General features: G+C 44.6%; 1 long non-coding RNA gene across 3 annotated transcripts in view; it reads right to left on the bottom strand.

The window, feature by feature from the left end:
* The window catches only part of LOC309835716, a 58,719-nt gene that overhangs the window by 6,846 nt on the left and 27,445 nt on the right, over window positions 1–24,428 (bottom strand). The window contains exons 3-5 of one of the 3 annotated variants that reach the window (XR_014298040.1): window positions 17,270–17,405; window positions 15,469–15,542; window positions 3,044–3,131 (exon numbers count right to left, since the gene is read on the bottom strand). This is a non-coding gene — a long non-coding RNA (uncharacterized lncRNA). The remainder of the gene's footprint in view (window positions 1–3,043; window positions 3,132–15,468; window positions 15,543–17,269; window positions 17,406–24,428) is intronic. The other 2 variants (XR_014298041.1, XR_014298042.1) reach the window with 2 other exon arrangements.

Raw genomic sequence — 24,428 nt, 5'->3', positions numbered from 1 at the left:
GAGTCCAGCCCTCCTCCTGGCCTATGCACGGCAGGGCACTCAGCTGCTGGGCAAGGTGGTGCTGAGAGGTGGTCCCAGAGAACAGGCACACAGTATACAGGCATCAAAAACGACCAGACTTAGGTTAGCGCTGAACTCACAGTTTCGCAGGCCCCAGCGCTTTCTGCAGCGTCAGAGAGCAGGAACCAGCTTTCGGGGGAAGAGGCCGCCTGGGGCACTTGCACCAACAAGACCCCAGACTCCCGGTAAAGGATATTAGTAAACAGCAACCAAGGATATCATACGTAAAGTTATTTTGTATTTTCAAAGTGTTCTGACCTCACTCTTATTCATTATTAGCTAATAATTCTGAACCATCACCTTCATGTTATGGATGAAACAATGACACACGAGAAATCAGGGCTTTAAGGAGAAAGCAGCGGGGCCCAAAGCAGAAGCCAAGTCTCCCTCGTACCATTAGTTGTTAAACACGCCAACCCCCAACTCCATCCCCACCCCCAAGCGCAGAACCGCTAACGGTACGAAGAAAACCCCAACCTGGAAGCCAGACGCATTTGGAAACCAGGTAGAGAGGGCATGAGACAGCAGGAACAGAAACTTCGCCTGCCTCCCCCCATGGGGTATTCTGCACCTCTGAGGCTGTGTGGAAACGAACACGACCTGTCTGTCGAGCACAGATGTGGCCGGAGGGGAACCGAGGCAGCATTGCAGCGTCGCGCGGGCAGATCTGCGGCGACTGGGTCGTAGGGACCACTGCGCGCTCTGCGCCCGGCACCTCCCGCGGTTCCCACACACCGACCTCCCCTTCATCCCTGTGACTGATGCTCCCGGACCCCGCCCGGAAATTCTGTCTATGAGCTAATGATGGTGAATGACCTAAGTGCGCTGGGCAGGAGTCGGCAGGTGAGGATCGGTAGGTGAGAGCTGACTATTCACAACACGGCAGCCTTTGATGCGAGCGGAGCAGAAAGTTTGGCGGAAACTCAACACCTCTTAGAAGTAGAGATTGGTCAAGAGGAAGAAAGGAGAACCCATTGTGGAAGTTTTCAAGAAGGAGACAAAGATGCCTGTGTTTTGTATCGCTCAGCTGCCTCAAGAAAATGTCCATTTGTTTCCTTTACACTCCTTTTACATTTTAAGTGGAACCTAGTGAATGTGTCTTTTCAGGGTTCCCAATTTCACCGTTTTCTCTACACCTCATGTTGCCATTTTAATGAAGCATCATTTTTCCAGAGAGTGTGGGAACAAAACTTATTTAATGACCTCTCAGAGCAAACACTGAGTTCTTCGAGTATCTCCCTGAATTAAAACCCGCACCCCACAATACACTTCCTTTTTTAAATGCCAGTTTGCCAACTACTGCAAACCGATAAACAGGGCTTCCCTTTACTCTCAAGCCACAGGGTTCCTGTCGATCTCGCAGCCTGGGGGATCCATGAGAAACCCCAGACCCCCAGCCCTCAGCTGTGCCCTGGGAGGGCTCAGTGGCACAGCAGTGGTCCCCTTGGCAGCACAGGGGACTCAGCAGAGACCTAGGATCACCTTGGAGATTATCCAGTCCAACTTTTCACTTTACAGACAAGGAAACTGAGGCAGGTGGGGAGAGGATGCAGAGGCTACATGGGTGTCACAGGTGGGTGGCGGGAGGCATGGAGGTTGAGGTTGGCCCCATGCCGTTCCCACACCCTCTGCCTCAGCATCACTTAGGGCAGATGTGCAAAGTGCCTGTTCCTGAGCCCCTTCTCAAAGCTACTGAACTGGAATTTCGGGGGGTTAGGGACTAGGAATTTATATCTCAACCACACCACACCGCTGCAGCTGTGATACACACTACCTTTTGGGAAGCGCTTGTAGGAGTAGAAAGAAAACAAGCTTGGAGTCAGAAAAGATCTGGTTTGAATCTCTTCTCTGCTGCTTACCAGCTTTGCATCTTTGGCGAGCTAACATCTCTGAACTCTGGGGGCTCATCCATAACCGGGGAGGCTGTGAGGGCCACAAGGGACGGTGCATATAGGCACCCTCAGGTCCCAAGGCCTGACACTGGAATGCACTCAGTCAGAGTCACCTGTCCTCGGGGGAGTGCTGGACTGGAGCCCCAGAGCTCCCATTTATGGACTATATGAGACTGGCCACAGTCACTTGCGTCTTTCGAGCCACAATTTCCTTGTCTGTAAATGGAGATAATAGTATTACCTCCTCCCAGGAATGCTGTCAAAGTCAGATGTAAATATCATGCTGTAGCTGCATGGACGGGTCATGAAACAAAACCACTCCAGGTCTTTCACACAGACAGGATTCAAGGCAGGGGTTTGATTCCACAGGGGATGGAAGAGCTAAGAGGAACCAAACAGAATAAAGAGCTCATCCTGAGACTGGCTGCCAGCAGGTCAAAGGAAGGTGGTAGTTGTACAGAGTCCAGGCGTCAGGGTCCCTAGCAGGAGCTAGGACCATGGTAGGGCAGGAGAATTAACACCACAGAGAAGAACTAGCTGGATGTGGAGAGCCCACACAAGGCAGATGGGAACGGGGAGAAAGGCCTTCACCACCCTGTAGTCTCCTTGCCTGGAGGAGGGAGAGGTCAGAAGACAGGGTGGCCTGGGAAAGGTAATTCCTGGAGATACAGAGCAGAGAAAAAGGGTGACACTGGGTCTAAGAGCAAATAAGCAATGCCTGGCACACACACATACAAACACTGACACGGGGGCTGCCCTGGTGGCGCAGTGGTTGGGAGTCCGCCTGCCGATGCAGGGGACGCGGGTTCGTGCCCCGGTCCGGGAAGATCCCACATGCTGCGGAACGGCTGGGCCCGTGAGCCATGGCCGCTGAGCCTGCGCGTCCGGAGCCTGTGCTCCGCAACGGGAGAGGCCACAACAGTGAGAGGCCCGCGTACCACAAAAAAATAAGGAAAAAAAACACTGACACGGTCTCAGACACAGAAGAGGCATTCTCTTAGTGCTTGTCACTGTAGTTGTCAACCACGACATGTAACAGCCTGATGAAGAAGGCACTTGGCAAGAAAAGCACATGTTTGTCAGAAGCCTACCTTTCATTAGTCACATACAGGCATCATTTCTCCAGGGCTGGTGACCACGTGGAAGGGAAGTCCGGAAATTAGAATCCTAGATGGGACTCTAATAAAAATAAATTGAGGCTCAATTTCTTCATGTATGAAAATGTAAATAACACACTATTTCATAAAGTATCATGAGGATGTGATGAGCTCATAGATATGAAGTACTTCATAGACTCAAAGTCCTATACAGATACAGGATTTGTTTGTATTCTCAAAAAGGGGACATTTTCAAAAAACAGGTTCACCATGACCTACACTCAATCTAATTACTTATTTTTCCAACTTAGTTTTCAAGCTCCTCATTTTCTTTTCAGGAATTCAAATAGAACACCATTGGAGCAAATAACTATGAAATATATAATTCAGTACCAGCAAAATGATGTTCCAACCAAAAGCTTCCATGAGAACCACCAGGCTAATGTGATAACACGCTGTTCTATGAACAGAGAATTCTTACGCATCCTCACAAGCCTTGACCATCCAGTTTTTCTGTCTCCACTGATTAGCCTGATGACCCAGTGGCTACGTAATGACGTGATACATATATATGTAATAAAAGCTATTATTTGACTCATCTCTTTGTGTACTTCATGTGCATTATTACCACTTTATTATATGGTAATAATTCTCATTATTTGCTTTTATTATTATTTCAGCTTCTCAGCTGGAAAATCATTGATACTCAGAATGCTGAATTAACTTGCCCAAGGCCCCTCAGCTTGGCACCAGCAGAGCCAGGATTGGATCCCAGTTCGGGCTGAGTTCTAAGCCAGCTGCTCACCTCTATCTGTCTACACATTTGCCTTTGGGGTGCGGTTCACTGAAGGAGATGATTCTGTGTCATCAATTATAATGGAAAGAGCCTTAAACTCAGAACAAGAAGATGTGAATTCTATACAACCTGGCTCTAGCCAGTGCTGTGTCCTTGCCCACAAAATGATAGAATCAGTTTGAAGGTGAACTTTTACAAGTACAACATTTGCTAAGTTTTATAAATTCCTGATTAATCAACAGTTCTGATAACAAAAATGCTATTGTTTTGGCATGGTGTTCATGAACAGTTAACGACATTTGATATATCTTCGTAACGAGAAAACGATTCACTTCTGCTCTTTTGTTCTTTTTTTTATTAGCCCAAGCCATTGTGCCGGGCATTGGGAAATTCTGTGAAATTTACTATTCTTAACATACTTTTAAACATCTTAAAATTTTTCCCCAAAGTAGTACATTACCTATTCGGGCACATTTTATTCTGTTGGTTTTAACAAAGCCTGTCCTGGGACGTGGCCAGACTGCCAGCGTGTCCCTGAGTGTCATCCATCACTAAGCAGCTGGCAGAGCTCGCCTGGGCTTGGTGAGCCAGGCATGAGGCCAGGAACCAGGACCAGGTGAGAGAAGAGGGAGGGGAGCCCGGGAGAGGGCAGCAGCGGAGGGCGGGTGTGAGGACAGTCAGGAAACCCCAGCTGAGATGAAGCAGTTGGAGGCCCGGGTGGCCCTGCAGATCAGTCTGGGCCTTGCGTGTTAGCTCAGGAGGGATCACGAGTGACTTTTGAAGAAAGAAAACCAAGCCCCAAGTTTGCACGGCCTGACATTTGCAAAGAAAGGAGAAGACCAACTGTCTGAACGAGGAAAATTCCCTAGAAGGGGCAACAAGGAGATGCCAGGGATTGAGGGACAAAGAGACCAAAACTCCTCACTTTCCCTGGACCACAGTGTAGAGAGCCAAAGCAGGTAACACAAAGTGACCACCCCCCAGGAACATGGAAGAAAGTTGTCCCCAAAGAGCTAAGCTGGTGAGTCTACGTTTCATGTAAGAGGTTAGTCATCTGGTTAACCCAAGAGACTGTTGAAAGGTGGTCAGAACACCCAAAACGCCAGTCCAGAAGGACTCAAGAACTACCATAGGAAGGCCGACTTGCTGTGTGATTGGAATCAGGCAATCAAGAGAATCAGTCAATTATACTGAACCCTATCAGAAGAAAGAGTGAACTTGAAAGCATGGTCAGCCTTACACACAGATTCAGGAAACACGAAGATCCACCGGGGGGTGGTACCCGCACAAGCGCTGATGAAGGGGGCGGGTGGAGCGGCCCACAGACCCCAGCCCTACGATCAGTGGACCTGAAACCCAATGTGATTAATTATCTAAATCAGACAACTCCTTCTCTTTGCTCTGATTCTGTATTCACTAGGGAATCTCCTGAGTATAATTTTACTCCCCAAGGAGAGCTGCCAGGAGAGAGAGCATATGCTCGTCATACTGGCCTAAATCTCTCCACCAAAGGGATGCTCAGAGTTGCCACCGCAAAATAATACTGGCACTTCGATGTATACCTCAGTCTTCTGTCACCTGAGTTAATGGGAGTCGGCCCCTGAGGGCTGGATTCATACCAAGTGTGCTTAAAATGTTAAATGTTTGAAGCTTTAAAGCTGAGAACCTGATCTGGGATAGTGTGGAATCTATAGATGGTAAATGCCATCTATAGACACGTGGGCATTGACACAACCAACCTTCCTTAATAATATCCCAACATTGTCACATGCCATTGTACAGACCTAGACAAATAACAGTATTAGATGTGCACCTGCCAGTTCACCTCAAATACTCCTCCAAATAGCTTTGTAGCCTATGAAACTGGAGGAATTGCTGTCTTGGGCCAGATCTGTGTTGCAGGGAAGGATTCCAGGTCTTCAAACTGTAAATAAATTCAGTAGCAGTGGGCATTAAATTGTGAACTGCTACAGCATGGTGTAGATGTGGTGAGGAAGACAGCTATCTGCACAGCTTTCCACGACACTCCAACTATCCTTCAGAGCTCTGCTTAGGTAACTTCTGGGACTTTTACTGATTCTTAGCAATTTTTTTTTTTTTTTTTTTTTTTTTTGCGGTACACGGGCCTCTCACTGCTGTGGCCTTTCCCATTGAGGAGCACAGGCTCTAGACGCGCAGGCTCAGCGGCCATGGCTCACAGGCCCAGCCTCTCCATGGCACATGGGATCCTCCCAGACCGGGGCACGAACCCGTGTCCCCTGCATCGGCAGGCGGACTCCCAACCACTGCGCCACCAGGGAAGCCCCGATTCTTAGCAATTTAATCCATGTGTACCAAAAATCAAATAGCCCTCTGCCCATAAACAAATAACCCACAATATTTGTATTAGAATGCTGACATTCTAAAAGTCAAGAAACAGGAGATATTATAGCTGAAGAGACAAACCATTTTGACCCATAAAAAGGTTTTTAATTTCTTTGAAGGTAACTATTAAAATTGTAAAGAAACAATAGATTAGAAAGATATTTGCAGCAAATACAGCAGTTAAAAAGGGAAAGAAACATTTTATTAAAAATTATCCAAAATTCCTAATAAATAAGTGAAAATGAAAAAAGAGAAATTCTACTATATATCTATTATTTTTAAATTTTGGGGGTCACACCATGTGGCTTGTGGGATCTCAGTTTCCCATCCAGGGATTGAACCTGGGCCACAGCAGTGAAAGCCCAAATCCTAACCACTAGGCCACCAGGGAACTCCTTACTACACACATATTCAAAAGTAAGCAAGAATACCCAGCAAAATTTAAGTACAGTTGGGAAGAAAACAAGATTCTTATGCTATTAATGGTACATATTTACACAGCTTTTCTTGATTTCATTACCCATCAAGAATGATGGAACCATTTACATTCTTTTACAACTAGTCTGATGTTAAGGTTTTTATCCTAAGTAAAAAAAAAATTAAAGAAATAAAAGGCTACATGCATTAACACAATCATTCTAGTATTACTTGTAACAGAAAAACTTGAAAACAACCTAAATTTCCAAAGAGAGACAATCAAACTGACTGTGATGCTGAGTTATGTTCAGTAGAATGTGATACAGTCATTTAAAATTGTAACATTTAGGCCTGTGTAAAATTTGGGGGAAATGTTTAGAATATGCTAATAAACATAAGTCTGAGTATCTGATTTTAAGTGTATTACAACTACAGCTATGAAAATATGTGAGCGTGTGAACAAAGTCTGGGAGACAACAGGAAACAAGAAACTCTTGTGATATATTTGAATCCACCACTTACTGGCTGGCCAAGACCCTGGGCATGTTACTTAACTGCTCTGTGCCTCAGTTGCCCAGTCTGTAAAATGGGGATAATAATAATACCTACCTAGTAAGGTTACTATACAGATTAAATGAGTTATCGTATGTAAAAATGCTTTAAAAACTGTGTATTTTGTATATAACACAAAATAAGTGCTAAACATATTGCTTTATCTATCAATACTTCAGAATGTAACACCAACAAACTAACACATAAGGTCTTTTTAAAACATAAACCACAAAATCATTATCTCAAATAATAAAGTTAATATTAATGTCTCAATATCATTTAATACTCAATATATTTTCAATTTTTCCCTAAATGTCTCAAAACTTTTTTCATACACGTACTTGTTCAAATCAGGATCCAATAAAAGACACACACGTTGCATTCAATTGATGTCTTTTATGTCTCTTTATACCATCACGATTTCCCTACTTTTTTTTTTTTTTTGGCTGCATTGGATCTTCATTGCTGCACGCGGGCTTTCTCTAGTTGCGGCGAGTGGGGTCTACTCTTTGTTGCGGTGCTCGGGGTTCTCATTGCGGTGGCTTCTCTTGTAGCGTAGCACGGGCTCTAGGTGCACGGGCTTCAGTAGTTGTGGCTTGCGGCCTCTAGAGCGCAGGCTCAGTAGTTGTGGCACATGGGCTTAGTTGCTCTGCGGCATGTGGGATCTTCCCAGACCAGGGATCAAACCAGCGTCCCCTGCATTGGCAGGTGGATTCTTAACCACTGCGCCACCAGGGAAGTCCCTCCCTACTCTTTGTTGTGCTATTTTTATTGCCACTTACTTGTTGGAGAAACCTACAGAATTTCTCATTTGCTGGATTCTGCTGATTGCATCCATATGGTAGCAGTTAACATGTTCCTCTATCTCCTGAATTTCCTGTAAACTGTAGCTAGATCTGAAGATTTAATCAGATTTAGATTAAATGTCCTTTTTTCCTTTTACTTTTTTTGCAACAATGCTTCATAGGTGATCCTGTGTACTTCCTACTTTATCTCATCAAAAGCACCTATTTTTTTAAAATTAATTAATTATTTATTTATTTGGCTGCGTTTGGTCTTAGCTGCGGCATGTGGGATCTTCGATGCGGTGCGCAGGCTTCTCTCCAGTTGTGGCACGAGCTCCACAGCGTGCAGGCTCAGTAGTTGCGGCATGTGGCAAATATGTCCTGTGGCCTGTGGGATCTTAGTTCCCTGACGAGGGATCGAATCTGTGCCCCCTGCAGTGGAAGGCAGATTCTTAACCACTGGACTGCCAGAGAAGTTCCTGATTTCCTATTTTTAAGGAAGTGAAGATGGATCAATTAGGAGCTACTATAAATAGGACATGGTACCCGTGGAATATGAAGAAGACAGGCATTGAGGATGCTTCTTGTGCTTCTGGCTTGGGTGATGTGGAGCCAAAGTAAAGGAAGTAAGTGATAGGATGGGGGAGGGAGAGGGATAAAAGGTGGAAAGGAGGGAAAGAGAAGGGAAAGGGGGGAAGGAGGTGCTGGACCCCAGAAGAAGGTGCTTGGAGACTCCAGGAAGAAAATAATTAATTCAATTTTCAAAGGGTCCAAGTTGAAATACTTTGTAATATACCCAGAGGGAGAAGGAAAGGAAATAGTTGGAAAGATAAATTTACCAACTTAGAGTTAGGCAGAAGTGTCATACTTTTCTTTCTACACAAAGAAAGATGGAGTATTTTCATATCGTATGTTTGCTTTTCCGCGTTTTAAGAAGATAGTGATCCTGAACAGGCATCTCAGAAAAAAGGAAGAAGCCCCAGACCAGAGAGAAGGCTGCCCGGGGATGAGACTCAGAAGGGGAGGGACGCAAACACACAACCCCAAGTGTGGACCGAGAGAGAACAAATGTGGACTAACGAGAACGGAAGAGGATTAGTGGGAGGGACCTGTCCTCATCTGCAAGCCCAGAGGAGGAGGGGACTCAGACAAGGACCACAGGGAAGGCTTCGCTGGACACTGTCCAGCGGTGGACGTGGCTGTGTGCTGAAGACGAACTTGGTCACAGAAGAACTAGGAAACAGAAGATTTCGAAACAAAGTTCAGCTGCATGGGCTTCCTTCTCCTAGTAAGAAGTTGTCTGGATGCTCTTTGCCACTGATCCTGCCTGTTAGTGGGTCCCTGCATGTCTGGACTTCCCTAGCCTTTGTTTCTTGGTCTGTAAGTAAAGGATAATGTTATTTACCATAGAGGAGTGTCATGGGGATTAAATGTCATTGCAGATGTGAAGGACTTAACGGAGGGGTTTCTGATCTGTGGTATTCAGGAAATGCTTATTCTTTCCCCAGATCTCAGTATTTCTTTTCCTTTCTTTAATACGGATACACTGTAGTTTTACGAATAATTTTTTTGATTAAGAAACTCGCCAGATGTCTAACCTACCAAAAGTGATGTCATAATAGTCTTTCTTTTTTCTATATACATTTTAAAATTTTGTAATGTAATTTTTATTGATATAATTGATATAAAACATTATATTGGTTTCAAGTGTACAACATAATGGTTCGATATTGCTAAATGATCAACACAACCATCACCACTCAGAGTTACAAAGGTTTTTTTCTTGTGATGAGAACTTTTAAGATCTTCTCTCTGAGCAACTTTTAAATGTAAATACAGTATCATTAACTATTATCATCAAGCTGTACATCACATCTCCTGGACTTGTTTATTTTATAACTGGAAGTTTATACCTTTTGATCACTTTCAACGATTTTTGCCCACTCCCTACCGTATGCTTCTAGAAACTCGCATATTTCCCTAGACCTCCATATTTTTTTAATATGTATTTATTTGGCTGTTCTGGGTTTCTGGGTCTTAGTTACGGCATGCAGGATCTAGCTCCCTGACCAGGGATCGAACCCAGGCCCCCTGCATTGGAGTCTTAACCACTGGACCACCAGGGAAGTCCCTAGACCTCCATATTTTTAAACAAACCCATCCGACAGAAAAGGAATTTGAGGCTGGTAAGTCACCGACCTGGTAGATGTTGAAGCCAAAATGCAGACACTAGTTTTCTGATTATAAATCTCACTAAAGCATGAAAATCTTGTATTTCAATTCCATATTTTTAGACACTTAAAAGCAGAGTGCTATGGGAATGTGTGCAGCATTTTGAACCACAGTTCACAGGTAACATTTTGGAAAAGTTTATTGGGAGTGATTCTGAGTTACCCATTTGGAGATAGGAAGGGAGAGAAGTACTAATGCAGAAATTTGTAGCTGTGGTCCTCAAATATATTAGATATTTGTCAGGATTTTGATTGTTTTACTGAGAAGCAAGGAATAAGTAAAAACAGAGATTCATCATGTTCACAGATGAACACTCAAGCAATATGCAGTTAATCACAAGCTTTCTCTTATGCAAATATTTCAGTGTGAAATCATACCCATAAGTGCGACTGTGAAATCCTGTAGGAAACTGAAACAGAACACAGTTCAGCTGTGGCAAGTGCGCCTTACTCTCTTGTTGTATTTGTGTATATTGCTAAACCATCTCTGAAAAGAGAACTGAATTTTCAAATATATTTTCTCATTGATTTTCAATACAGATGTGAAGATACTTTTCCATTTTATTCAACTAATGTGCATATTTTCAGTCACAGACTGTGTTACAGTATGAATGGCACTGTTAACCACTATACACAAAGGCACACACCTGACCTATATTATAATGAAAGCCAAGAAACATGGAAAGGGGCTTTGTAACAGCGACCGTGCTATTATAATGATTCAATGTATGGCTTCAAGATTGGCTGTCACCACCCTTTGCTGGCTGAGTGACTTTAAGCTACTTAAACTCTTTAAGCCTTAATTTCCTTAACTGTAAAATGGGGATAATACCTAATTAATGGTGTTGTGATGATGAGACACAATGACAGATGTAAGGAGCTTCATCCAGTAAGTACTCAATAAGGAGCAGCAGAAACAGGAGAAGGAAGGAAGAGCCGTAGTCGTGGTAACTGTACTATTGATATAGCAGTAGCAGCAGCGGTAGCAGCAGTAATAGAAGTGATCTATGTAAGTGGGTAGCTTATATTACAACCATCCCTATGCCTAAGAATATTTATGGAATGATCCTGGGAGAGCAAGAAAACTCATGACTCAATATTTCTCCTCTACAGTCAATCTTTGTGCTTGGATTTCCCACCATCAGCGTCAAGGGGTTGCATTTTCAGGAAACCACTAGTAAAAGATAAGACCCTGAGCAGATGAACAGTGAGAGGAATTTTGCGGGTTTGTCCTGAGAGGAGGTAGTAAGGACAAATGAAAGGGGAGGGAAGAGAGGAGAACAAGAGCAGGGTGCAGGATTGGGCCATTAAAGGGTGAAGGAGAAGGGAGGAAGCCCCTGAGGTCGTGCAAGCAAAGGACATTTCAAAACAAAGTCTCTGATTTCTTATTCTGCTTAATCTGGCCAGGAAGTGTGATCCCTAAATGCTGAAGAAAGTTAAGTCCACGACTAACTTCTTTGTGTGAGTAGATTTTTGCAGCAATTAAGGAAAGGGCAAAGTTTGCCAGGGATAAGAGACACAAACCCAGAAACCAGTCTCAGAGATCTTGAGGCCAACTTTGAACTTCTGCAGAATGTGAGATGGGCATTGGAGTCCATCCTAACCAGATCTTAGCAGAAGGGAGACATGGCTGACATCTGTTAGACATTTGCTGCCTAAATTCTTTTTACTTCCCATTCATCACCATCATCACCAAGTCTAAATTTCCGCGATTAACTCCTATTCACTGTTCAGATCTCAATTGTAAAGTGACTGAAGGGCTTCTCTGACCCTCCCATGTCCAGATTAGGCATCCCTGCTCTGCTCTACGATAGCGCGCTGTACACCTCCCCATCACAGCACTTTTCACAACAATAATACGTGATGCCTTGACTCTCCCCGCACTGGACTGAACAGTGTCTGTCTGTGTACACCATTCTATTCCCAACACAGAGCACTGCACTCAACACACAATAGGTACGCAGTAAATCTTTAAAAGAGAAAGCAACTTAAAGAGGGAAGTAGGGAGGGATGAGGAAGGAGGGAGACAACCCCAAAGCATGACATACCCACCTTTTTTCAAAAGAACAGCCCAGTTAGGTTGCCCTAACTGGCAACCTGGGAGGACCCAAGATCCAAGTACTGACCCAAAGCAAAGTTTGTTCATGATGTTCTCATCGTGTGCTCAGGAGTGATCTTTCAGAGCCCTGACTGTTGGGAGGAATAGTTTTAGGGGGCTGTGCACTGCTCCCAAGGAATGTGCTTTTTTCTAACTTTTCCCTCCGGATTATTTAGTTGTTCCAGGAACAAAGACACTAGAAAATGTAGAGACGAAGAAGGCAAAGAAATGTCTCCCCACTGTGTGTCTTCCCTCCGATCCTGGGGATGCTCTGGGTTTCTTGGGTTACAGGGCTAGAGTGAGATCAGAGGTCATGAGGAGGGGGCCAAGACTGGAGCAACAGACAGACATGGAAACCAGGTAGTGCCACCCCTCAAACTGTCAAGAAGGGGGCCCAGGGTTCCAGGGGGACAGAGTATGAATTCTGACTCTAGGGCTAAGAGTTCAGCCCAGAAGACCAGAGAGTGAGTGTAAGCAGACTTTTGGGAGACGGAAAGGAACACATTATTTAACTACTACTAAACCATGTTTAATGGTGGATATTGTTTAGAATACGCCACCACTCCCACCAGTATCACGCGTGGCTTGCTTTTGAAAGCCAGCCCACGTGTGGTGTGTGGCGAGCCTGTCCAGTTTCAAGGGCTAGGGAATGGAGTGAATGAATAATCACTGCTCTTTGCTCAACTCTTCATTCCCAAGATCTGGATAGACTCTCCCAAATATAGCCTTTGAGAAGGAGGGATTAGACCAAAGTTACTCTTGGCAGACACAGGTGATGGTGCTCACAGAGGAGGTCGGAGGAACATTCCAGGGCAGATTAAGGAGAAAACTCGGGCTTCCCTGATGGCACAGTGGTTAAGAATCCGCCCGCCAATGCGGGGGACACGGGTTCAAGCCCTGGTCCAGGAAGATCCCACATGCCGTGGAGCAACTAAGCCCGCGCCACAACTACTGAGCCTGCACTCCAGAGCTCACAAGCCACAACTACTGAGCCCACGTGCCACAACTACTGAAGCCCACATGCCTAGAGCCTGTGCTCCGCAACAAGAGAAGCCACCACAATGAGAAGCCCACACACTGCAACGAAGAGCAGCCCCCACTCGATGCAGCTAGAGAAAACCCGTGCGCAGCAATGAAGACCCAACTCAACCAAAAATAATAAAATAAATAAATATTTTTAAAAAGAAGAAAACTCATCTCTCCAGTTGAAAGCCAGGGGCATGGGAGAGCATGACCTGACCCCATGTTGGGCAACAGACACACAGGATTTCTGCCAGTGGTTATGAGCAAATGGAGTCCTGGAATTTAAAATAATGATTTAAGGGAGTTGCATTGCCAGAAATAGGAAAGAAAAACAAAAACCAGAGAAACTCAGATCTAGTGAAGGAGAGCCCACAATTTCTCATTTTCTAAAGCAATCCCAAGGCCCAAGTATTTGCACCAACAGAAAGTGAACTGCTTTGAGCACACCCCACATCATCCCATGTGCAACTCTCCAATGGCCCTGAAAAGGCACTGGACAAGGGCACCCAGGAGTCAGAACCTGATACTTGCAGATCCGCTAACCAGAGAACTGACTCCACTGCCAGCAATGAGGTGACCCCGAGACTCTGGGATCCTGTAATTTATCAGCAATAGAAGGCATGAGCTCTGGGCTTATCACCAACAATGGCTCTTCTCCTTTTTCTATGTTCTAGGTAGGAGGTGTTTGTTGGGTTTTTTTAAAGATTTTGTTTTTGATGTGGATTTTTTTTAAGTCTTTATTGAATTTGTTATAATATTGCTTCTGTTTTATGTTTTGGTTTTTTGGCCATGAGGCATGTGGGATCTTAACTCCCCGACCAGGGATCGAACCTGCACCCCCTGCGTTGGAAGGCAAAGTCTTAACCACTTGACCTCCAGGAAAACCCCTAAGTGGGAAGTATTTACTGAGGTTATTCCATAACTTTCTCACTTGGTCACACTGTAAAAGCGGGTCTCAATTTTCCCCACAACTACCTTCCTTAGTGCTGACATAAGGAAAGGGTGGGATTTTGGTGATCAGGAATAAACAGCGTGGGTCCCACACAGCCATGAGCTTAGTTCAGCTCTCCATCGATGCCCTGAGCAAATCTGCCTGCTTCAGAATTGGATTTCAGGGGCTCCACTTCTCACAGGAGGAAGCAGTGTGGGAAATTCATCCTGGGAAGACTGAAGATGTCATCTGTGATGCAGAGTGGAACACAGGGACCCAGAGCGGTTATGAGACGACAGGGGAATAAGGAAAAATCAGATGCCTCCAAAGAAAGGCAGAGAGATGCTCTGATCGGAAGGTGTTCCATTTACCATTTACCAGGCTCTGAAGCAAAAGGAGACGTTAGAATAGGTAAATTACAGGGAGTCAGGAGGAGAAAGGGTAGGATTGCACAGGATCTGGGAAGCAGCCCAACAAGAACTGGGAATACTCCCGTCTATAGGAAGGATTCAGTCTCTCAGGGTATCCCAAGGAGTATCCAGAGGGGATTCATTCACGTGCATAAGGTGTCATTCTTTTTCCCATCCTTAGAGCTCACAGACCAGTTCAACCAAGAAAAATGTGAGGAATTTCCATGCCCTATCTGATAAGGTCAGCATCTGTTTACTGCCTAACTTGGCAGAAAACCTGCTTGATCTCTATCAAGTGATAGGATAAACATTTTTATAGATTGCATATGTTTCCTTTTAAATGATTTAAATTTAGTAACTGTGTACTTAAGGAACTAGTGAAGTTGAATTACTGAAGTAGGGGGGCCCCCCCCATAATCTTCATTAGGTTATTATGCATTTGAGGAATTGATGGAGTATAGATGTTGAAGTGTCAAGTAATAACCTTTCCTTGGTTCAAAGTAAAAATGAATTAAATAGGAGTCACAATTCATCTAGGGAATTAAAATTAGATCCATTTTTAAATATCGCCTATAAATATTATAATACGGAAATTTAAATACGAGTGTGCATGAACCTTCAAACTTATTTCCATCTATTTACCTGATACATACTGACTCAAGAAATTGCTGTGCTGAATTCAATCAATTCTCTTCAGGTCATCCAGTGACAGTTTAATTATCCTTGTGTAGCTTTGGCTTTTAAGTGCAAACCCGCGCCTCATTTTCCCTCACACAGTATATTACTAGCATATGGTACAGAATGTGACTTACTAGAAAGCTGCTTGCAAAGGAGGGTCCATAGAACGAAGATTTCTCAGACGTCTGTGAGGATTCTTCTGACGCTGCTGTTAAAACATTATTTTGTAGATTTAAAATATATTCATAAACCAAATCTTCTAAGCTTTCATCTTCTATGACTGGTTTTCTCAGGGTGCCAAGTATTTTTTTACGTTGCTCATTTTAGTAAACCTCTGTCACCCCTGTGTTCTCCGAGGAATGACACCTGCCCATCTGTTCTTCTATCTCCTCGGTAAGTCTCCTGCTATGTTGCCAAGGCAACACTACCTGCTACGACATCATAACGGATGGTTATCCCTTCGCTGGACTTCTGATATCAAATGCAACACTTGGCTTTTCATCCTTAGGGTTAAAGTTTCTTCTGTAGGAGGTAAGGAAGCAGGCTTTCTCAGGGGTGATCTCCCCACTGTTTCCTTAGCCAAGAGCTCCTTCCACATTCAGGAAGCCAAGAGCTCTAAGCCCATACCATCCCATCTTCCACCCTACCAGCCTCCATCTCCCACAAAAGCATCTAGAAGTGCTGGGCATAAGATACCTCTGGCAGGAAGACTCACACCAGTGGTTTCCAAACTTCAGAGTGACCCAGAATATACCCCAGGCTGCACGTTAACAATACAGCGTCCAGGGACTTCCCTGGCGGTCGGGCAGTTAAGACTCCATGCTCCCAACGCAGGGGGCCCAGGTTCAATTCCCGGTCAGGGAACTAGATCCCACGTGCTGCAACTGAGAGTCTGAATGCTGCAACTAGAGATCCCGCATGCTGCAACTAAGACCCGGCACAACCAAATAAACAGATAAATAAATAAATAAACAAATATTAAAAACTAAACAATACAGCATCTGGACTCGACCCTTCCTTGCTTCTGACTCAGTAGCTGCGGAGTGGAAGCCAGACCTCTTCTCACCAAGCTCCTGGGTAGATGTATGACAGAGTTTGAGGAACAGCGACCTAAATTTTCTAATTCAGGGACCAAGTTAGACAGTGTTTTTGTATGCATGGGACTTGGGTTACCTGCATCAGCTCTGCTGGGTTATTTGACTGAAAAGGCAGGTACCTGGGCCCCATCTCCTAACTCAGAATCTGAGCATGGGATCCTGATGTCTGCAGTTTAACAAGCATGCAGAGGCGGCCAGGATGACACTAGAGACCAACCAGACCTGGGTCCAAATCCCAGCTCTGCTGCCTAAGCCACCGTAAACACATTTAAAAACAATTTCTCTGTATCTGTCTCATCTGTGAAAATGAGGGTGATGCTATGTACCTCATGAAGGGACTGTGCACATGAAATCACAGAATCCATGCATTAGGGGCTGTTTCTGGCTTAGTCATGGTGCGTGCAGCTGGAGGGGATAGTCAATAGAGTTAGGCGAAGAATATCACCTAGTCTGGCCATCATTTCTGAGTAATGATGGAGTCTTTTAAGGACAGATAAGCAGAGGGTAACTTCTTCCAACCAAAAGTCCAACACACTTTTGAGAGACAGAGCAGAAAGCCCCAGAAGTGAAGATATGATTTCAATCATTTCAAAAATTGATGGATCCACAAAATATTCCTGTATTTCCTTTAAAAATCTGGATACCAGGCAATGGGTTGAATATACATAATTCCAGAAAGAACAAAAGTAAAAACCACTGCCTTGGAGAATGGTGATTGGACACCGGGGTTATTCCACATGCAGGATATTTCCTGGACCTAAGAGGGAGAACACTTCTCTCTACCAGACGCTTGTTTCCTGAGCTTAAAGTTAAAAATCTGTCTCCAGCTGTCACTGACCTTCCAGGCTTCCAAGACACTTCCAAAATGCTGTTCTAGTGATGCACCCGTAATCCAGAGTGAAATTACTCCCTGTAGGTTTGCACTGGCATCTCACAGATTCGGGGTGCAAAGTCAAGGCGACTGTCCAGTGTATCTGGAATTAGGGTGGAAGCAAAGCACAACCGTCTGATTACTCTGTTTCCAATTTCACTGTGGCAGTCAAAGGCTGCTGTTCATTTCTAAATGGCCCTCTGAAAATAAACAACTCATGGAAGAAAAGACTCCTCAAAAGTGGCAGTGGTGACCTTCAACACCCATAACCCTTCACACTAATCAGCCTTCTCCACTTGAGGTGTATGGAGAACAGAAAGCCTGACGCTGAGAGTAACACTAGGAAGACAATTAAATAATTGGAAAATAAAACCTTTGGGGAAGGGCTAAAAGAAAGAAGATATTTAGCCTGGAGAAGAGAAGGCTGAGGAATGACCTAATTATAGGCTTCAAGTACATGAAGAATTAATCTACAGCAGATGGTGACCAGCTGTTTTCAATTCCCATTGAATACAGTACAACAGAAAATTGGCTTAGGGGGTAATATAAAGGATTTGGGATAGATAAAAGAAGGAATTTACTGGTTTTTGAGGGTCACAAAGGTTAAGAGGAGATAGGCTCTATTACTTAGGGAGATGACAGCCACTCTGTCCCTGAGGTTTCCTGGTTTGGATGGGTTTGTTGAAGTGCACTGAGGGGGAAGAGAGCTTTGTTCTGTTGTGAAGGCCGGCCCCGCTCTGCGGCTGTTCATCACACCTGTGCCTTTGATTCACGCAGCGTCTCATGATTGTACTTTTGTTTTCCATAAGTCATCACGATCACACCCAGTGATTTATGAAGTGCCAAGTGTGTGCTGGGCATGGTGAAAGAAAACTACATAGATTCCACCTTTTAACCTTCGAAGCTCTGTCATTTGACGATTATAAGCATTTATTGGGTACCCCTGAGCGCCAGGCACTGTTTCAGGAATAAGGGGCTATCCAGATGGTTAAGATATTGTTGTTCTCAAGAACAGCAGAGGGGCGTATGTGTGTGTGGGGGAACTTCCCTGGTGGTGCAGTGGTTAAGAATCCACCTGCCGATGCAGGGGACACAGGTTCAAGACCTGGTCCGGTAAGATCCCACATGCCGCAGAGCAACTAAGCCCATGAGCCACAACTACCGAAGCCCGTGTGCCTAGAGCCCGTGCACCGCAACAAAGAGTAGCCCCCACTCGCCACAACTAGAGAAAGCCTGTGCGCAGCAACGAAGACCCAAAGCAGCCAAAGACAGATAGATAAATAAATAAATAAATTTATTTATTTTTTTTAAAAAAAAGAACATTGGGGTGGGGTGGGGGAGAGAGAGAGAGAGAGAGAGAGAGTACACGCACGTGCAGGCACACTACGGAAATAGCAGGGCAGGTATGTTTTAATCAGGAACTTTGAAAACACACATACAAAACAACAAGGTCCTACTGTATAGCACAGGGAACTATCTTCAGTGCCCTGTGATAATCCATAATAGAAAAGAGTATAAAAAAGAATGTATATATTTGTATAACTGTATCACATAATACTGTAAATCAACTATACTTAATAAAATAAAATAACAAAATCACACATACCGGGACTTCCCTGGTGGCGCAGTGGTTACGAATCTGCCTGCCAATGCAGAGGACATGTATTCAATCCCTGGTCCAGGAAGATCCCACATGCCGAGGAGCAACTAAGCCTGCGTACAACTACTGAGTCTGCGCTCTAGAGCCTGTGAGCCACAACTACTGAGCCTGCGCTCTAGAGCCCACGTGCCACTACTGAAGCCTGCGCGCCTGCGTGCTCTGCAACAAGAGAAGCCACCGCAAGCGGAAGCCCGCGCACCTCAACGAAGAGTAGCCCCTGCTCGCTGCAACTAGAGAAAGCCCGCCAGCAGCAACAAAGACCCAACGCAGCCAAAAATAATAAATAAATAAACGCACATACCTATCGCGCTCCCTCCAGAGACTGATATGCTTTTAGTGGCATATTGCTCTGTGTTCTACCAAATCAAAATCATCACCTGCAAGGTGAGAACCCCTTTTTTTTTTACTATAAAATGTAATAAGAAATACATTTTGAACTGTGATGCAGGATACACTCACACACACACACAGCCACATTCATACACACACATGACTGAAAAAAGACTTCATAGAACAGAGCTTCCCTACCACTTTTATAGTTTAGATTTTATTCTATTCATTTTTTTAATGCTGGTCAACTGTAAAAAATTGACTTTACAACTCTCGAATTGGTCATGACCCAGAGTTTAAAAAACACTGCTGTGGGGAAAGGGGGCCACTTTGTTCAGGCCTGAAGGACAAGAACTCATATTTTTTGTGCCTCAGTTCAAGGGCAAAAAGGAGGGTGTGGGTCTAGACTAAGAAAATTGGCTGAGGGTCTCCCAAGCCTCTCCAAACCTTAAACTCAAAGGGTTCATACATGTTCCTGCCCAAGGCACCAAGGTAAAAGAATATGGGGACAAAAGCCCTAGAGCCCTAGTAACAGAGCACATGGGACTGTCTGTGCTCCAGGCAGCCACTGGGACGCCTGGGGCCAGAGGAGTTGACAATTGAAGGTGATGGAGATTCAGGTCCTATCAGACAAGGCACATTTGAAGTCAAGAAGACACCAAGCACACAGAGAATCTGGTGAGACCAAGAAGGGAATACTGAATTCCTGTCCCAGCTACATCACTCGTTAGGTCAGTGGAGGTCAGGTCACTTCACATCTCACGAGACAAAGCAGCAGAATCAGCTGCAAGTGACTGCCAGCCGCAGCGGCTGCTCCAACTCCAAGGTCACTCTCAAGGTCACTTAGCACAGGCTGAGGGCACGACTGCAGGTCTATCAGTCTCCCCAACCTAAAATAATGACACTGCTATCAGCACCTTCTCCTCCTACCTGGAGAGCCTTCTCTATAAAATCATGACTTGAGGCTGAGGAAGAGCTTTTCGGAATGGAGGCGAGAGCAAAGGTTGGGTTACAAGGACCGATTGGTTATCAATCAATGAGTGGCAGGTAAAGATGAGCCTCAATTTCTTCACCTGTAAAATGGAGATAATCACACCCGTAGTGACAAGAGCAGACTCGGGCTCACGGCTGGGACAGATGGTCCCACAAGGGCCAGTGTGCGTTATGTCAGAGTCCCTGCTTTGTCTTACTCTATCTGCTGAGTGATGCCTCGTGGTCAGAGGGTGGGGAAAAGAACTGAGCTGTGGAGGCCAGGCGGCCCAAAAGGGAAAAGATATAAATACAAATATATGCGCGCGCGCGCACACACACACACACACACACACACACACACATACATATACATGTACATACATGTACATTCATGTATTCAAATGGGCTAATACACTCAGACAAACCATGATTCCTGCCCTCAAAGAACTCAGAGGTTAGTAGGAGGGACCGAGGTGGAAATGAATGAGCCAAGATAGAAATATGAACAATGAAAAAACAAGAGCATCTGAGTCTCTGATCACAGCCTCCTGTACTTCCAGTCACTTCCTCTACTACTGGTACTCTGTCAAGGGCTGCCCTGCACCTTCCCTCCAAGGGGAAATCTGGAAACATGTTGCAATATTTTGGTTGTGGATGTCTTAGTCCGTTCAGGCTGCCATGACAAACACCACAGACCTGGTAGCTTACAAAAAACAAGAATTCATTTCTCACAGTTCTGGAAGCTGGGAGTCCAAGGAAATAGCACGGCCAAGTGCGGGCTCTCTCCTTTTTGCAGACTTTTTGCTGTGTCCTCACATGGCAAAAGGGGCTGGGGAGCTCTGTGGGGTCTCTTTTGTAAGGGCTCTCATCCTATTCATGAGGGCTCCACCCTCATGACCTAATCACCTCCCAAAGGCCCCAGCTTCTAACACCATCGGAACTCTACTCAATACTCTGTGATGGCCTGTATGGGAAAGGAGTCTTAAATTAAGAGTGGATGTATGTATATGTATAACTAATTAACTTTGCTGTACACTGGAAACTAACACAACATTGTAAATCAACTATACTCCAATAAAAATTAAAAAAAAAAAATCATGTGTTTGGCTTCCAACATGTGAATTTGGAGGGGCTGGATAGTCAGACCATAGCATCAGGTGACAAGGGGTGCTGCTGGCATGTCACGGCTAAGGGTGAAGAATGCTGAATGTCCTGCCATGTGTGAAGCAGTACCACTCAAAATACCAACAGCTTCCTTGTTGAGAAAGCCTCTTGAAATTCCATTGCAGCAATTCTGTGAGCCCACTGAGGCTCCCAAGCCATTGACCCTACCACGTTTTCATTCAGTGACTATTTTCTTACCTACCATACACCAGGGCTAGATACAGATATACTGCATCCTGGCCATCAGGGAGTTTGCATTCTTGTGGGAAAGATACAAAATAGACCAGTAAACAAAGAAGTAAACAGTATAACATCAGATGGTGGGAGGTGCTTTGAAGAAAAATAAAGTCGGGTTAGGGGTCAGAGATGGACTTGGGAAGGGGGTGACTATTTTGCACAGGAGGCGTCATAGAAAGCCTCTCTGTAAACATTTGAATAAAACCGGCATTAAGAGAGTGAACCATGGGGACCTCCCTGGTGGTCCAGTGGGTAAGACTCCACGCTCCCAGTGCAGGGGGCCCAGGATCGATCCCTGGTCAGGGAACTAGATCCCACATGCATGCCGCAACTGAGTTCGCATGCTGCAACTAAAAGATCCCACGTGCACCCGGCACAGCCAAAATAAATAAATAAATATTTTTAAAAAGAGAGAGAGTGAACCACGTAAAAATCAGTGAGAAGGGCCTTTCAGCCTGAGGGACAGCAGATACAAAGTGTGTACTTGGCAAGCTGTAGGAACAGGAAGGATGCTGGAGCAGATGGGCCAGGGGAAGAGCAACAGGACATGAACACAGAGAATCAGCCACTCGTTGATCGTGGAGGACCTTGGGGGTTGCAATAAGGACTTTGAGTTTGGTATCCATATGACGGAAAGGCATTAGGAGATTTCGAGCAAGGAGTGACATGGTCTGACTGATACTTCTAAACGATTCGTCTACAGAAAAGAAATTGAAGGGCCAAGAGTGGAATGCGAAACCGAATTCAAAATGCCAAAGAAAGCATCCAGTTAGCCAACTGCCTGTCACGTGCCTGCACCAGAGCTACCAGGGACGGAAAGAGAGGGAGCCTGGCTTCCAAAGCGGAGGGCAGAGTCCTGGCTTCACCGAATCTCACACGATGCAGAATTCCCCCAAATGGAAACGGAAGTCAGAGCCTGAACCATCAAGAAAATGACAAATGTAGGGGTAAGGGACTGAGAGGTACAAACTACTACGTACAAAATAAATAAGCTGCAAGGATATACTGTAAAGTACTGGGAATGCAGCCACTACTTTATAATAACTTTAAATGGAGCATAACTTTTAAAAACCATGAATCTCTGCTGTACGCCTGAAATTCACATAGTATTGTACATCAAACGTGACATATGCAGCAACATGGATGGACCTAGAGATCATCATACTAAGTGAAGTAAGCCAGACAGAGAAAGACAAATATCATATGATAGCGCTTATATGTGGAATCTAAAAAAAAAATGATACAAATGAACTTAAACACCAAACAGAAATAGATCCACAGACATAAAAAACAAACCCATGGTTACCAAAGGGGAAAGGGGGGAGGAGGGATAAATTAGGAGTTTGGGATTAACAGATACACACTATTATATATAAAATAGATAACCAACAAGGACCTACTCTATACTAGAGCACAGGGAACTATACTCAATATTTTATAATAGCCTATAAAGGAAAAGAATCTGAAAAAAATATATAATTATGCATGTATAACTGAATCACTTTGCTGTACACCTGAAACTAACACAACTTTGTAAATCAACTATACTTCAATAAAATAAATAAATAGGATGATAATATGAAATATGACATAACAGATATGAGATAATAAAGTGTCTAATTCAATGTCTATCAGGTAACAAATGCCCAGTAAGTTGTACTCAGAGTGGGGTTTACTATGCAGCTAATAAAATATATGTTTCTGGTCACTTCATTTGTATGGGATATCTCCTAAGATTCTGGAAGAAGCCCTAGCAAAGTGTAACTTTGTGGTATATGTCAACTTTTAATGTATAAAAACAAAACTTTAAAAATTAAATATATATATTATACATCAATGAAACCTCAATTTTAAAAAAAGAATCAAAGTTTCTTCATATAAAAAAATTTTAAGGGAATTCCCTGGCGGTCCGGTGGTTAGGACTCGGTGCTTTCACTGTGGTGGCCCAGGTTCAATCCCTGGTTGGGGAACTAAGATCCCACAAGCCACGCAGCACAGCCAAAAAAAAAAAAAAATTAATAATTTCTTTTTTCAAATGACAAATGTCCACAACACTGTCACTAAAAAGGACGTGGTGACTGGATGGGGCAGTAAAGAGAGGGGACGCGTAGGTGACTGCCAGGGCTCTGGCATCTGAGCTGGATGGGTGGCTGCATGACTTATTCATCAAGGTAAGAAAGACAGAAGGTAGAGCAGTTTTGAGGGGAGAGGTGTGAGGTTCCAGAGCTTGGAGCTCTGGTCACCCTTCAGAGCAGAGCCCAAGATGGGTAGGGAACCTGTCTTCACACCCTGCTCTCCTTCGGTCACTAGACATCTACCATGATGGGCAAGGCAGCTCTCCTCAGTTGAGGTGATTCCTGAAGACAGCATGGACACAAATAAATCCCTTCTTCCTGCAGGGGGACTGAGGCAGCGTCCAGAGACTACCACAGGGACACAGAAGCACTGGTGGGATGCCAAAGCTTTGTCCCACGCCCCCTAAATGCAGAGGGGATCCCCACCTTAATAACGATTTTATAAATGTTAGCACCTACTCAGTAAGAATGACTGGTTAGAATTACAAAGTTGACTTGAGGGAAGTTGTCTCCTCTTGGGCCCAAGTGCCACAACTGCGAGCCTGGGGGCAACTTTTACGGTTGTGTCCTGTGGGAATTCCAGATCAGTTGTGGATGGCAGCAGGGTGGAACCTGGCTACTGAATTTCAAAGGGATAAAGATAAGCCAAGAGGGTCTGCAACCTCGAGGTACTGATGCTTCCCAAGCC

The sequence above is a fragment of the Grampus griseus genome (genome assembly GCF_964374135.1).
Source record: "Grampus griseus genome assembly, chromosome: 17".
NCBI lineage: Eukaryota > Metazoa > Chordata > Mammalia > Artiodactyla > Delphinidae > Grampus > Grampus griseus.
Note: the sequence above shows the minus strand (reverse complement) of the source record. Positions and strands in the feature narration are given on the sequence as shown.